This window comes from Meriones unguiculatus, chromosome 19, assembly GCF_030254825.1.
Source record: "Meriones unguiculatus strain TT.TT164.6M chromosome 19, Bangor_MerUng_6.1, whole genome shotgun sequence".
NCBI classification, from domain to species: Eukaryota; Metazoa; Chordata; class Mammalia; order Rodentia; family Muridae; genus Meriones; species Meriones unguiculatus.
Window position 1 is genome coordinate 71,430,724 of NC_083366.1, and position 14,013 is coordinate 71,444,736.

The 14,013-nt window shown below is 39.8% G+C and overlaps 1 pseudogene; it reads left to right on the forward strand.

Annotated features, from left to right (window-relative positions):
• The first annotated feature begins 13,090 nt into the window (after window positions 1–13,090).
• The window catches only part of LOC110550445 (glyceraldehyde-3-phosphate dehydrogenase-like), a 102,990-nt pseudogene continuing 102,067 nt past the window's right edge, over window positions 13,091–14,013 (forward strand).

Genomic DNA, 14,013 nt, shown 5'->3' on the forward strand with positions numbered 1-14,013 from the left:
TGGAGGTAACTTTCCTAGAAAGTTAATGCTCCTTCCAGAAGGCATAAATTATTAAGCAAAAGTCTAAGTGCCAGGACTGGCCTACCTCACTTTAAGGTGTTGGTCAGTGGGGTTACAGAGACCACCCCCAAGCAGTAAAGGCTATTGCTCTTGGATTTTTACTACAACTTGATAAGATCCTATTACTGAAGACATGATACCTTGATAAAAAATAATAACAGAGAACCCCAGCTCATCCTGACCTACCCTCCCTGCTGTGCAGCTTTCAAAGTCCCAGAAAGAGCTGTGCGAGGTGCCAGTGTAGAAAAGTCATGGACAGCTTACCCAGTCTGAGCCTTGAAAGCTACAGTATTGACTGGCCTGGCAAGGTATGATTATTGCTGCTGTAGAGCTGTGGACTTATGGGGGTAATTAATTACTTTCTAAAAATTGGGCAAGAATTTGTGGCTTGGGAGATCATAGGCACTAGGGGAGGACCTATTTCTATTCTTTTTCTCAACAGACAAAGTATCAAAATGCCTTATGTACTTATCTTTATGCCCATAGATTAATGCAGCTCTCAACCCTCATCAGAGAATAGTCGTTTTCAATAGACAATTATATATACAGAAATTCACATCAGGACAAAGTACAGATAATAAGTGGATAAGTGGCTACAAAGTACTAGGCAATGAACAGTATATTACACACACACACACACACAACATGCCATGGTTCCGGTAACATCAAGGAAGAAAGAATTTAGAAAGCAGTAATTTATTTCAAAAATATTTTACTACAACATTAATTTATATAAAATAGTTGACATATCATTGTTCAATAACAAGACAATAATTCACATATTGCTGTAATTAGAATATTATCTGGTTGTTTAGCTTAATATTTATAAAGCTTTACGTGACTTGAGAACACTGGACAGGATTTCAGACGAAGAAAGTAACAAAGTGCTTTATAACATCTTTAAGGGAAACTAAAACAATATTGTATAAAAACAAAGATCCTAGGAATTATTCTTTTCGTCTGTAAAATTGAAGAAGGAGAATAAATTTACATAAGTGAAAATACATAGCAGTAAGCCTTTTGTCTGGGTTCTGAGCACCTGTGTGCACACATCCCAAGGGTATTCACAGGAAGAATCAATCACATAAGTTCTTGAAGCACGTACAGAATGTGTGGAAAAGGTACTTTTAAAGCTACCAAAATAGAAAAAAATTTACTTTTCCATTGGGTTCCTTTGCAAACTGCATTATGGTGGTTGTGTTGTTGTTGGGGTTTCTCTTCTGTCTTTGTTTTGTTTTTGATTTTGTATTTGATATTATGGGCTTTTTTTAGAAATACACTATTTCAATGCTTTCAGAGGTTCACAGTCGGCCTGGGGGTGCTAGATCACGTTTCAGTTTACCCTCATCTGCCAAGTGTCCCAGCAACAGACTGAGTTCCAAGCTAGCATAGGCCACCACTCTCTCCTCACAGGCCTGCCATCTCCATTATAGTTCCAGTAGCTTTGGAAAGGGTTTAGTACCAAAGACCACAAACCACACAGCACTGGATCTCATACTAACCATTACTTTCCTCATGTCCGAGTCCAGCCAAGCAGATTAAAAAAAAAATAAATAAAGGAAAGGAAACAGTAACACTGAGCAACAGAGAAGTGGGGAGTATGGGAGGAGACAAATGAGTACAAGGAAATGAAGGCACAGAAAGTAAAACAGGGAGGCAAGACTGTGAGCTGAGGTTCAATGTCCTCAATTATCTTATTTGGCTTTACTAATAAAATAAAAGGGCAAAGATACCTTTATGAATAATTTCATTCTGGCAACTGGATACTATTAGATCCTATACTCAACTGAGCATGGAGCTCTTTTATCTTACCCCTGGGTATACTCTAGGAAGCCATTTAAAAGATGATTTATCCATGTGGGCTGTGTGTGTGTGTGTATGTGTGTGTGTTACTGATAAATATGGGGCTTTGTGAAAGCAAAACAAGCACTCTGCCATTGAGCTATATCCCTAGATCTGAAAGTAGACATAACATGAGGTTACAAAGCAAGTACAAGAATTCTTTCTTCAGGATAAAAATGGATACTGAAATGTTTATAGTTTATGTTAAGTTGTATTTTGTAATATTTTATATTCATTCTTTTTAAAATCTACAATCAAAGAATAATTGAGAATATTAAAAAGTCAGGCTTGAAGTAGTTTTACACATTGCAAATGAGTAGAAAATGTTCGCTCAGAGCTGAATTTACTATTAAGACTACATAGTGTCGGTGCACCTAAAGCAGATAAACAAGAAGGAGGATCCTGGGTGAGATGATCAACCCTCACTCAGAAAGACAAATGGGATGGACAATGGTTATAGGAGAAAACAAGTAACAGGACAGGAGCCTACCACAGAGGGCCTCTGAAAGACTCTGCCTAGCAGTGTATCAAAGCAGATGCTGAGACTCATAACCAAACCTTCAGCAGAGTGCAGGAAATCATATGAAAGAAGGGGGAGTTAGTGTGACCTGGAGAGGACAGGAGCTCCACAAGGACAAAATATATCTGGGCACAAGGGTCTTTTGTGAGACTGTATCTCCAAACAAGGGCCATGTATGGATATAACCTAGAACCCCTGCTTGGATGTAGCCCATGGTAGCTCAGTATCCAAGTGGGTACCTACTAAGGGGAACTAAGGAATTATTTCTGACATGAACTCAATGGCTGGCTCTTTGACCTCCCCCACCACCACCAAGGGAGGAACAGCCCTGCTAGGCCACAGAGGAGGACATTGCAACCAGTTCTGAAGATACCTGATAAGCTAGGGTCAGATGAAAGGGGAGGAGGTCCTCCCCTATCAGTGGACTTGGAAGGGGGCAGGGAGGAGATGAGGGAGGGAAGGTGGGGTTGGGAGGGATTGAGGGAGCGGGATACAGCATTAATAAACTAACTAATATTAAAAATAAAAATTGAATTAAAAAATAAAAAAGACTACATAGTGATATATTCTAGAATTGATTTTGCAGGTGGACTAGGGAAGGGTGGGGGTTAGAACGGGAGGCCCCAGGGAGGCGTGGAGGGAGAGAGTACTGGGAGAGATAACTAGAATTAGAGGGCATTTTGTGGGTAGAGTAGGAACTTAGTGCAATAGAGACTCCCAGGACCCTAGGAAAAAACTCCTAACCATGGAGTCTATGGAGCCTCAACCAAGCCAACTGCTGTAATCGGGCAAGGCTTCCAAATGGAGAGATGGGGACCCTAACCAAACCAAGCCTTTGCATTACAGTTTGTCCTGCTTGCAAAGTATGCTGTGTAAAGAACTTGTGGAAGTTGCCAACAATGACTGGTCCATCTTGAGACCCACGCTGTAACAGGAAGCCCACCCCCGACACTGCCTGGTGGGCCCGGAACCAGTGGCCGGACAACCCAGAGACCTAGATAGAACCAAACACACCAGGGGGAAAAAGCAATGAAATGAGTCCTAATGGTACTCCGGTCTACTTGTAGACCAGAACCTAGCATAACCGTCATCAGAGAAGCCTCATTCACCAAATGATGGGAGCAGATGCTTAGATGGACAGTGAAACATTAGGCAATTCTCAAATAATTCTGTAGATGAGAGGAAGGAAGGATTGTAGGAGCCAGAGAGGTCAAGGACACCTCAAGAATACGGCCCACAGAATCAACTAAGCAGGGTTCATAGGGGCTCACAAAGACTGAACTGACAATCAGGGAGCATGATTGGGTCTGAGCTTGGTCTTCTGTATATGTGTTATGGTTGTGTAGGTTGGTCTTTTTATGGGACTCCTAACAGTGGGAATAGGGCAGGGGAGATGTCTCTGACTCTTCGTGCTTTGGGGACCCTTTTCATCCTAATGGGTTGCCTCATCCAGTCTTAATTTAAGGGAAGGTGCCCAGTCTTACTGCAGCTCAATATACTATGCTTGGTTGGTGCCCTTGGGAGGCTTGCTCTTTCCTCAGGGGAAATGAGAGGAGAGGCTCTGGTAGAGAGAAGCAGAGAGAGGTACTGAGAGGAGAGGAGGGAGGGAAGGGAAACGGGGTGGGATGACTTCCTTGTTTTTAATTGCTGAGGAGTATTCCATAGTGTAAATGTACCACAATTTCTGTATCCATTCCTCTGTTGAAGGGCATCTGGGTTGTTTCCAGGTTCTGGCTATTACAAATAGAGCTGCTATGGACATAACTGAGCAAATGTCCGTGTTGTGTACTTGAGCATCTTTTGGATATATGCCTAGGAGTGGTGTAGTTGGATCTTGAGGAAGCGCTATTCCTAGTTGTCTGAGGAAGCTCCAGATTGATTTCCAAAGTGGTTGTACAAGTTTACATTCCCACCAGCAATGGAGGAGGGTTCCTCTTTCTCCACATCCTCTTCAGCATGTGTAGTCACTTGAGTTTTTTATCTCAGCCATTCTGATAGGTGTAAGGTGAAATCTCAGGATCATCTTGATTTGTATTTCCCTGATGACTAACGACGTTGAGCATTTCTTTAAGTGTTTCTCTGCCATTTGATATTCCTCTATTCTGTTGCCTATTTTTAACTGGATTACTTGATTTGTTCCTGGAGAAACCAATTCTTATCAAGTAAATAATACAAGAGAAGTTTTTAAAGTTTTCAGAAATAGAAAAATAAACAACAAAATTCAGAGACCAGTAACAGAATAAAAAATAAATTATTTATATGGAAAAAATAAATTATTTATATATTGACATATGTAGCCCATTTTTGTTGCTGAATTTAAAAAAAGCAAATAAAATATTCAAAGATCTAATACAAGAAATTATTACCTACCCTGAAGGAAATATGAATGCACAAATGAGAAGGATCTGAGTAATTTGATGATGATACTCAGTATTGGTGCCAACAGCAGATGAGAGCATTGAAAACTTTTGGGGTGGTACAAAGTAGGTTATTTCAAACTGATGAAAAATTTAAGGCAGCTGGGAAAACATGAATATTGTGAACAAAGTTGAGGATTCTAAGAGTAATGACAGTAAAAGCTATCAGTAAGATTAGGCCCCGAGGATTTATATTGGTAGACTTTATAACCAAGACTGGGAAACAGACTGTCCATGCCTTTACAAATGCCCACTTGCATATTTTTCTTTAAAACAGTCTTCCAGGCATGCCTCCAAAAAAAAAGTGAGGACACAGATTATCTACTGTATTTTAAGATTTAGAAATACGTCTTTTGAGGGTGTTTAATTTACTCATTTATTCAATAAAAATGTATTGAGTATCCAACATACACTGACAACATTCTGGGAAATGGATTGATAAGTCACTAACAAATTGGGTTATGAATGTATTAATATATGCATGGCAAATGAAATATCAGCGAACTATGTGTAGCAAACACATCAGAAATATGTGTGTTAGATCTTAAAACATTTTTCATTGATATTGCCATGTTCAACAAAATATATGATGTAATATATATAAATATATATGATATACCTATATATGGAGAGAGACAGAGAGACCATGCATATATGACAGAGACAGAAAGACAAAGAAAGAGTTAAACCCACAGATTACTTCAAGTCAAAATCAGTAGGCATGACTTAAATTATGCATGTGTAATTATATATAAATCTTTATGGTTATATTTTAGAGTATCTGTTCTAGTTTTTTGTATATTTGTTATTTAATATACTTTTAATTTTCTGACAGACCAAAAATTATTTTCCAATTCCAAATAAAATAAGAATAGCAAGTAAACCTTGAAAGCCCACCTTAATCATCATAATTCTGAAGCTAATCACTGTCAACAATTGCAGAGTATTATTCTATTCTGCTTTCTAAGAACTAATGTTCCCATACATATATATATATATATGCATATATGTATGTATGTACTCATTACACATGTGTAATGCTTCCTTCTCTACCAATACCTCCCTATCTCCCTCCCCACTCCCCTTTCCCATCCACCACAGCTCATCAAGTTGCATTAGGACTGAACATGTCCTCTTTCCCTGTGGCCTGGCAAAGTAGTCCCACCAGGGGAAAGTGATCAAAAAGCTGGCAAGTGACTCAATGTCCTATGTAGTCCCTGTTTTCTTTACTAGAGGACCCACATGAAGCCTTAGGAGCTACCTATTTGCAGGGGGCCTAGGTCCTGTTCATGCATGGTCCTTGGTTGATGCTTCAGTCTCAAAAAGCCCCACTGTGCCATGTTCAGTTGGCTCTGTTGCTCTTCTTGTGAAGCTCCTGCCACCTCCAAGGTCTTTCTCTTTCCTTCCATTTTTCCACAAGACTCCCCATACATGGCCAAATGTTTGGCTGTGAGTCTCAACATCTGTTTTGAGAAGCTGCTGGGTAGAGTCTCTCAGAGGACAATTCTCATAGGCTCCCGCCTGCAAGGTTAGCAAAGTATCTTCCATAGTGTCAGTGGTTGGAACTCTCCCATAGGGTGGGTCTTTGGTTGGAGCAGGCATTGGTTGGGCATTCCCTCAGTTTCTTCTCTATCTGCCCTATTATTATCCCTGCACATCTTGTGGGCAGGATGAATTTTGAGTCGAAATTTTTGTGTGTGAGTTGGTGTTCCCCTCCCTCTGCTAGGAGCCTAGTCTAGTTAGAGTGTGTCCTCTTCAATCTCTACGGCCTCTGCTACTAGGAGTTTCTGCTTGAATCCCCCTCATATTCACCCAGAAGCTTACCCTGACTTAGGTCTCCAGCTTGTCACAGAGATGTCCCCACCCTCAGTTTCTCTTTTCTCTACAGGCCTTCTGTCCTCACGCCTCTGCTCTCCCCAGGTCTGTTCTCCACTCTCTTAACTCTCTGCATCCCCTCTCCTACCTTGTTCTCTCTCTTCAACAAATACTCTGTCTATTCTATTTCCTCCTCTGCATGAGATTTATGCATCTTCCCTTGGATCTTCTATGTTACCTTCTTTGGGTCTGTGCCTTGAAGTATGCTTATCCTGTACTGTATGGCTAAAATCCACTTATAACTGAATGCATACCAGGTGTATATTTCTGGGTCTGAGCTATCTCATTTAGGATGAACTTTTCTAGTTCCATCCATTTGCCTGCAAATTTCATTATTTTTTGTTTGTTTGTTTTTAATGGCTGAGTAGTATCCCATTGAATAAATGTGCCACAGTTTCTTTATCCATTCTTCAGTTGGGGGACATCTTTTCCCTCTACTGCTTTTGCAAGGGTGGGAGATTAAATTTATTATGGGACTTCTTCAAATTTGTTTCAGATAAATGCACTTTAATATAATTACTAAACTAAAGTGAATTGGATGTTTCAACTACCTAAATATTTGGGTTTAATTTTTCCAGTGAGTCACTATAAGGAGAATGGGGCTTGTTTCATAAGGAACGCAGAAAGAACATAAAAGCAAGCAGTCATTCATAAAAAACAAACAAACAAAATAATGTACTTGTCTGGGAAGTAAAATTTAAAGTAAAAGTATAGTTAGCTTATATGACTAGTTTAAAAGGCTATCACAAAAAATCAAATAGAAAAAAAGGGTAGTTATAAAAATCAGTATATAGATTTTAACACAGATATTGACATATTTTGGCTAGCAAATTCCTTTAAGTAGTTGTGCTGGTTAGTTTGAACTGTCAGCTTGGTACAACCATTTGGGAAGAGAATCCTAATGTAAAATTATCTAGATCAGCATGGCCTACAGAGGATTGTTTTGATATTAATTAGTGTGAAAGGGCCCAGTGCACTGTGAGCATGCCATTCTCTAGGCTAAAACAGAACTATGCAAGAATGACAGCAACCTACCAAGTGAGGACCATGTGAGCTTGGGTTTGTAGCACTTATTTTCTCTCTACTCTCTGGGTAGACAGAAAGCTCTAAGTGCCTCCTTGACTTTGCCTCAAGAATAACTGCCATGGCAAGTCAAATAATCCCTTCCTTCCCTTTGTTGGTTTTTTTGTCAGGGTATTTGTCACAGCAACAGGGATGAAACGAAAACAGTAATGGGTTCAGAATCAAGACTACAGCAGAAAGCCACCGGAGTACTTTGTTTCAGTAAAATAAGAACAAAAGGATTTGTGGTGTGAAGTGTCTCAAGATATTTGGACCCATTGTATGATCATGACACAATTCACAGAAAGCTAGTTGTTCATGATGATGAATGAGAGGCACTGCCTTAAAAAAATGTTTTACTTTATAACTACATCTCAAACAATCATCTCTATAGAGCAAAGGCAACATCATTCCTCTCAGAAATCTTAGAGGATCCTTTCTTTCAATGTTTTGTTTTGTATCAGTGAACAGGTAGAGGAGCTTTGGCTGTCTTTATTTCTAAGAGCACACAGGTGAAGATCATAGGTCTCCTAACAACTTAATGGAGGACCTGAAGAGGAATGAGCAGCCCACACAGCCCGAGTTGAACAACTTCATCTAGTCCAACCCCACTAGAACCTACTTGGTTGTGAGCAGCCCAGAGTCTGAGCTTCTACATATATGAAGGTGGCTGCTAATTTGGGGGGAGTGGTTCCAACATGATTGTTTCCAAGCCTTCTCAGGCAAAACCACCACGTCAGCCAGTGCTTTAAATCTGCTCGAAGCAAACTTTCTATAGTTGTTACTTACTTGTCCAAATTTTGCCTCCAAAGTAATCCCAGATAACCTGAACAAAAACAATTTACAATTAAAATACAATTAAAAGAAACATTTAGAGAAATGAAAATGACACATTGCTTCTCCAGACTGATTCACTCTGTTTCCCCAACTGATCTGAAAAGACCTTCTATGCCCTGCCCAGGCTAGTCATTGTTATCTGTACCCATCCCAGTTGGGCCCGAATTCCCCAAAGAACATTTTTAACAAATGTTTAAGGTAAGTAGATTATATAAGACAAAATAAAACAACTGTACTATAACAATAGAAACAGAAACCATGAAGGCAATTGGCAGTAAGTCACTGAGTTCTGTCTGTGTGCCTTGGAGAAGAAGGTTGCACATCCATTGAGATAGAGAATTAAAAAAAAAAAAGAAAGAAAGAAATTATACAGACTACCAAATTACTAGGTACAAACAGCAACTTTGAAAGAGGTCCAAAGACTGACAATCTTCATAGTATTATATAGGAAGATCCCTAGGTGGGAAGAACATTGAAATGTTAACCCTCTCCCACCTTGGGAACCAAACAAGCATCCTCACGGTGCACTCTTCACCTCTCCCGCTTGGCAGGGTTACAATAAATGTAGGCTCTATTTTCTAGCTATCTTTTAATACACAGACTACACCCCATCTCACCTTTAACTCTTTCCTTCCTTGATGCTACGGTGCTTTATCAGAAAAAGTATTGAACTTGAGTGGGACAATCTAAATTAAAACTCTAATTCTGTCATTTTCTGTTGACACAAGACAAGTTCCCTTCTCTTAAGCTCTCACTTGCTCAGTTATCTTTTTCACAAACTGATCCTTTGAGACTTAATGGAGTTTTCACTAAGTTTGGTCTTTTCACTTGCCTACTTGCCTTCCTCCTGCCTTCTATTCCCCCTTTCCTTTTTTTTTTTTTCCATTCAGTTTCAATTAACTGTGTTTCAATTAACTTCTATGATTTTTTATCTATTGCCCTCAGAGCCATCATTCAGCTTTTTTTCCTATGTAATTTTGAGAACTTGCTGTGTCTTTAGAAATGCAAACCAGGCATGCTGCTCACTGTTGAAAGTTCATCAATGGTTTCTGTTAGAATGAATAAACTCTAAGAAAAAAATGAAAGCTATGTATTTCTGGGTAGGTACCAGCTTCATCAGTCTTAACTCTGAGTCTGATTCTGCAATACAGAAATACAGAATGTTTTGGAGTTTACTTGTTAACAGCTTCTCAGTGTTTCAAGTCTCAGTCTGGGCATTTCCTTATGGAAGCCACAGTCTCTTCCATACTTGCTTATAAAACTCAATTTGACTTATTTTAGTGTGCATCTAGTATTTGAAGGTATGATGCAGTTTCTTTTGATCAGTGACTATGTGCCTTAATCCAAAAGAGTAGATCTGTGTTGGTGTCATTTTTGGGATCATCATCAACATCGCTAAGATACATTAAAGACACTGAGAAACATGATGAATAATGCTAGGCCACTTGAAAATGACCACCATGGCATTCCCAAACCTGTCAGAATAGATGAAATGGCCACCTGTGTTAATTAGAAATCTAAGACCTGTTGGCACTTGCCTTCAATGCCAGCACTCAGGAGACATAGGCAGGAGGATCTCTGAGTTCACAGTCAGACTGATCTACATAACAAGCTCCAGGAAAGCCAGGGCCCTGAAGCAGATCTTGTCTCAAGTAAAAAACAAAACAAAACACAAAGAAAGAAATTTTAATTAACAAGTTTTTCATGTTGTTTGGGTTTTTTTTTTTTAACTTTTGGTTTGTTTTATTTTTATTTTTGTTTGTTTTGGGGTTTTGTTTGGATTGGGTTGGGTTGGGTTTGGTTTGGTTGGGTTTGGTTTGGTTGGGTTTGGTTTGGTTTGGTTTGGTTTGGTTTGGTTTGGTTTGGTTTGGTTTGGTTTTTCAAGACATGGTTTCTCTGTGTAGTTTGGCTGTCCTGGACTTATTTTGTAGAGCAGGGTGGCCTCAGACTCATAGAGATCTACCTTCCTCTGACTCCTGGAGTGCCGGGATTACAGGCATGCATCACCATGCCCGGCCAACAAGTATTTTTAATGTAATAGAGTTATACTGTGTTTCTACACACACAGGTTGTTTTAAGACTCCAGGATCCATATCCACACTCGTGTCTGTTATCCAGACTTCTACATTAGCACATCAATAGAAGATAAAATAATTCTCTGGCTATCTGCATGATTGTAGACAAGGGTTTGGACAGGAGCAGAGCAAAGCTGAGGAACAGGAGGATACCCTAGCATGACTATTCTAAGTGCAAAAAGGGAAGATTGGATACAGGAGCAGTATTCTACTTCCTTGTTCTTTCCTAAGGTAAAATATGCTTAAACTAAGAAATGTTTAGTCTCTGTAAAGCCATTCCAGTGTGGAAGAGGCCAAGGACCCAGGTGATGACTTTTCATGCAAAGAAACAAATACACTGAGCAGTGAGAGGAGCTGCAGAAACGCTTAGAAAAAAAGTCACACATGTTCCATCTTTTTAAGATCTAAGTGGTGATGTCTTAAAAAGGAATGTCTGAGACTCTTTTCAAGGAAATAGAGAAATCTGAAGAGAAATGTTCTGGTAAATTTGAAACACTAACACTGACTAGTTTAAGATTCAGATAGATTCAGTTTTGAGTAAGTAGTAGGCACATCATGAACAATAATAGACTTAGTTTTTAGTTCACGGAGCTTTGACTTTCTGAGTTGTTTACGGGAAGGGGACTCCAGAAGTGAACATGTGAAAGCTCCCAGCAAATGCTCTACACATGCCAGTTCATAGACTCATAATGAACTTATAAGAAAACCATGCTGACAGCTTCATTGCTTTTGGTAAGACCCTGCAAACACTTGGATATATTATAGTAAACATTCCAGCTTTCCTTTTTCTACTTTCTGATCTCAACATTCTTGATAAGGGTGGGGAAGAGAGAATGGCACACATTAAGAAAAGGCGTCTCCTCTCTTTTTAAATTAAATGAGTCTTTAGAGGATAATTCAAAAGGATTATTTATGGACTGTACATAACTTTCATTGAATTCATGAATATTTTTCTTTGGTTGTTGTGATATTTCTTTTATTATGCGGCAGAAAGTTCTTTTCCCTTCACAAAAGTGTTAAAACTGTTTATCAAATGCATCTGCTGCCTCCAATTCTGAATCTACAATAACAGACCTTGTTTATAAACTATTGTACACAGCACACAGTGGAAATTTTGGACATGTTGGAAAAATCTAATAAGAATATAATCAAAAAGCCAGAAGAATTTTTAAAAGTTATGTTTTTATCAATAATCTTTATAACCACAAGAAAGAAATAATTACATAAAACTAGAAGAGACACTTGATTGAACCCAACTCACATACAGCTTTTTCCCACAACGCTGATTCAATATTCCAATCTCTATTAGCACAGGTAACAGTTTTTACAAAACCTTGTTTAAAAGTCTGGTCATATGAGTCACCCCTCTTACTTCCACAGGCTGCCAAGCTTTAGAAATCTAGTTGCGGAAAACTGGTTTTCACTTTGTGTGAGCACCTTCTCTGTTGCTGTTGTTAAGGACGCACGACGCATCCCAGGTCTGTTGAACCTATGCTGATTACGCTGATGTCTCTTGTTCCTTCCATTGCAAGGAAAGCTACTTCCATGAGCTTAGCAGCTCCTATGTTTCCCAGCCTTTCTCCTGAGCACCCCCCTTGTGACCTCCTGGACACTGGCCAACCTGTGTGGTTCTAGAGCTACTGCTGTCAGTGTATATGGCCTTGGATTGCAGAATTCTCTCCACACTGCTAGTTTATAGGCCTTAAAAGGTTGACCTTGGCTATGGGACAGGAATCACTGCATCCATGTGGAATTGGAGGAAAAGGGAATCTTCTAACAAAGACCTAAACATAAATCAAGGGGCAAAGCAGAATGTTGTAGATTGGAGTCTCGGCTGAATGCACTTTATATGTTATACCAAAACACTCAAGTCTGGGGTTGAAATGTTTAGTTATCACTTCACTCAAGTAAAGGAAATTCATGCCCATTGAGTTTGATGGTTGGATTAAATGCCAGGTACAAGAAAACAGTTTTCTCCTCTGCAATGTGAATAGGTGCCTTTCCCTTTGCTGTTCTCATCTGTTTGAACTAAATGAGATTTCCTTTGGACCACAGATGTACTCTAAGTCACCTCAAATGTTAAACTAAAATATTCCTAGTACAACTTGCTATTTCCTTTTAGTGACAAGAAAACATGGTAACTTCTTTATTTTTAAATAATTCATTTATTTTTATTTTATGTACATTGGTGTTTTGCCTGTACATATTATAGAGTGTCAGATCCTGGAATTTCAAAAAACATGGTAACTCCTTTTTTTAATTAACTTATTTACTCATTTTACATCCAGCTCATAGACTCCACCGTCCTCTTCTCCCAGTCCAACCCTCCCTCCCACATCACCTTTCCCAAATTCCTTAGAATAGAGGAGCCCCCTACCCACAAACCCCACTAATCTAGTCGCATGAGGTCTGAGTTCATCCTCATCCCCTGTGGCCAGGTAAGGCAGTCCCATCAGGGGGACGTTATCAAAAAGCAGGCAATGAAGCCCATGTCAGGAACAACCCCTGCGAACCCACATTAAGCCTGAGCTGCCCATCGCCTACATGTCTGTAGAGGACCGATGTCCAGTCCACGCACAGTCTTTGGTTGGTGCTTAAGACTCCTCACTCCCCTCTGGACCCTGGTTAGTTGGTTCTGTTAGTCTTCTTGTGGAGCTCTTGTCATCTCTAGGTCCTTTTATCCTCCTCACTCCCACCCCTTTTCACTAGATTTTCTAAGCTTTGCCCAGTGTTTGGCTGTGAGTCTCAGCATCTGTTTCAAACCATTGCTGGATGAAGCCTCTCAGAGGACAGTGCTGATAGGCTCCTGTCTTTAAGCATAGCAGAGTATTGTTAATACAGTTAGGGGTTGGCTCTCTTCCACGCAGTGAGTCTTGGGTTGGGCCTGGCATTGGTTGGACATTCCCTCAATCTCTGCTTTATCTGTTCTATTTTTGTCCCTGCAGGTCCTGTGGACAGGGTATAGGCTAGACAAAGGTAGTTGTTGAAGACTTGGGACTGGGTAGAAGAGGGAGTGCAGACAGAAAGTAAGGGTGGAAATCATACCTGGGGAGAGCAGGGTCAGGAAGGCAAAAGGCCTGCAGAGAAAAAGAAACAATGGGGTTTGGGGAATCATCTCTGTAACAAGTTGCAGGTCTAGGTCAGAACAGGCCTCTGAGAGGATATGAGGGGACTCTAGCTGAGACTCCTAGTAGCAGGAGCCATGGAGACTGGACAGAGGGAAGGGACAACAAACCCAGCACAGAAAACTTTGATCTCAAACGTGATACCTTCTACCAATGTTTTTATTATTGTTATTATTATTATTCATTTAACAAGGGCTCCA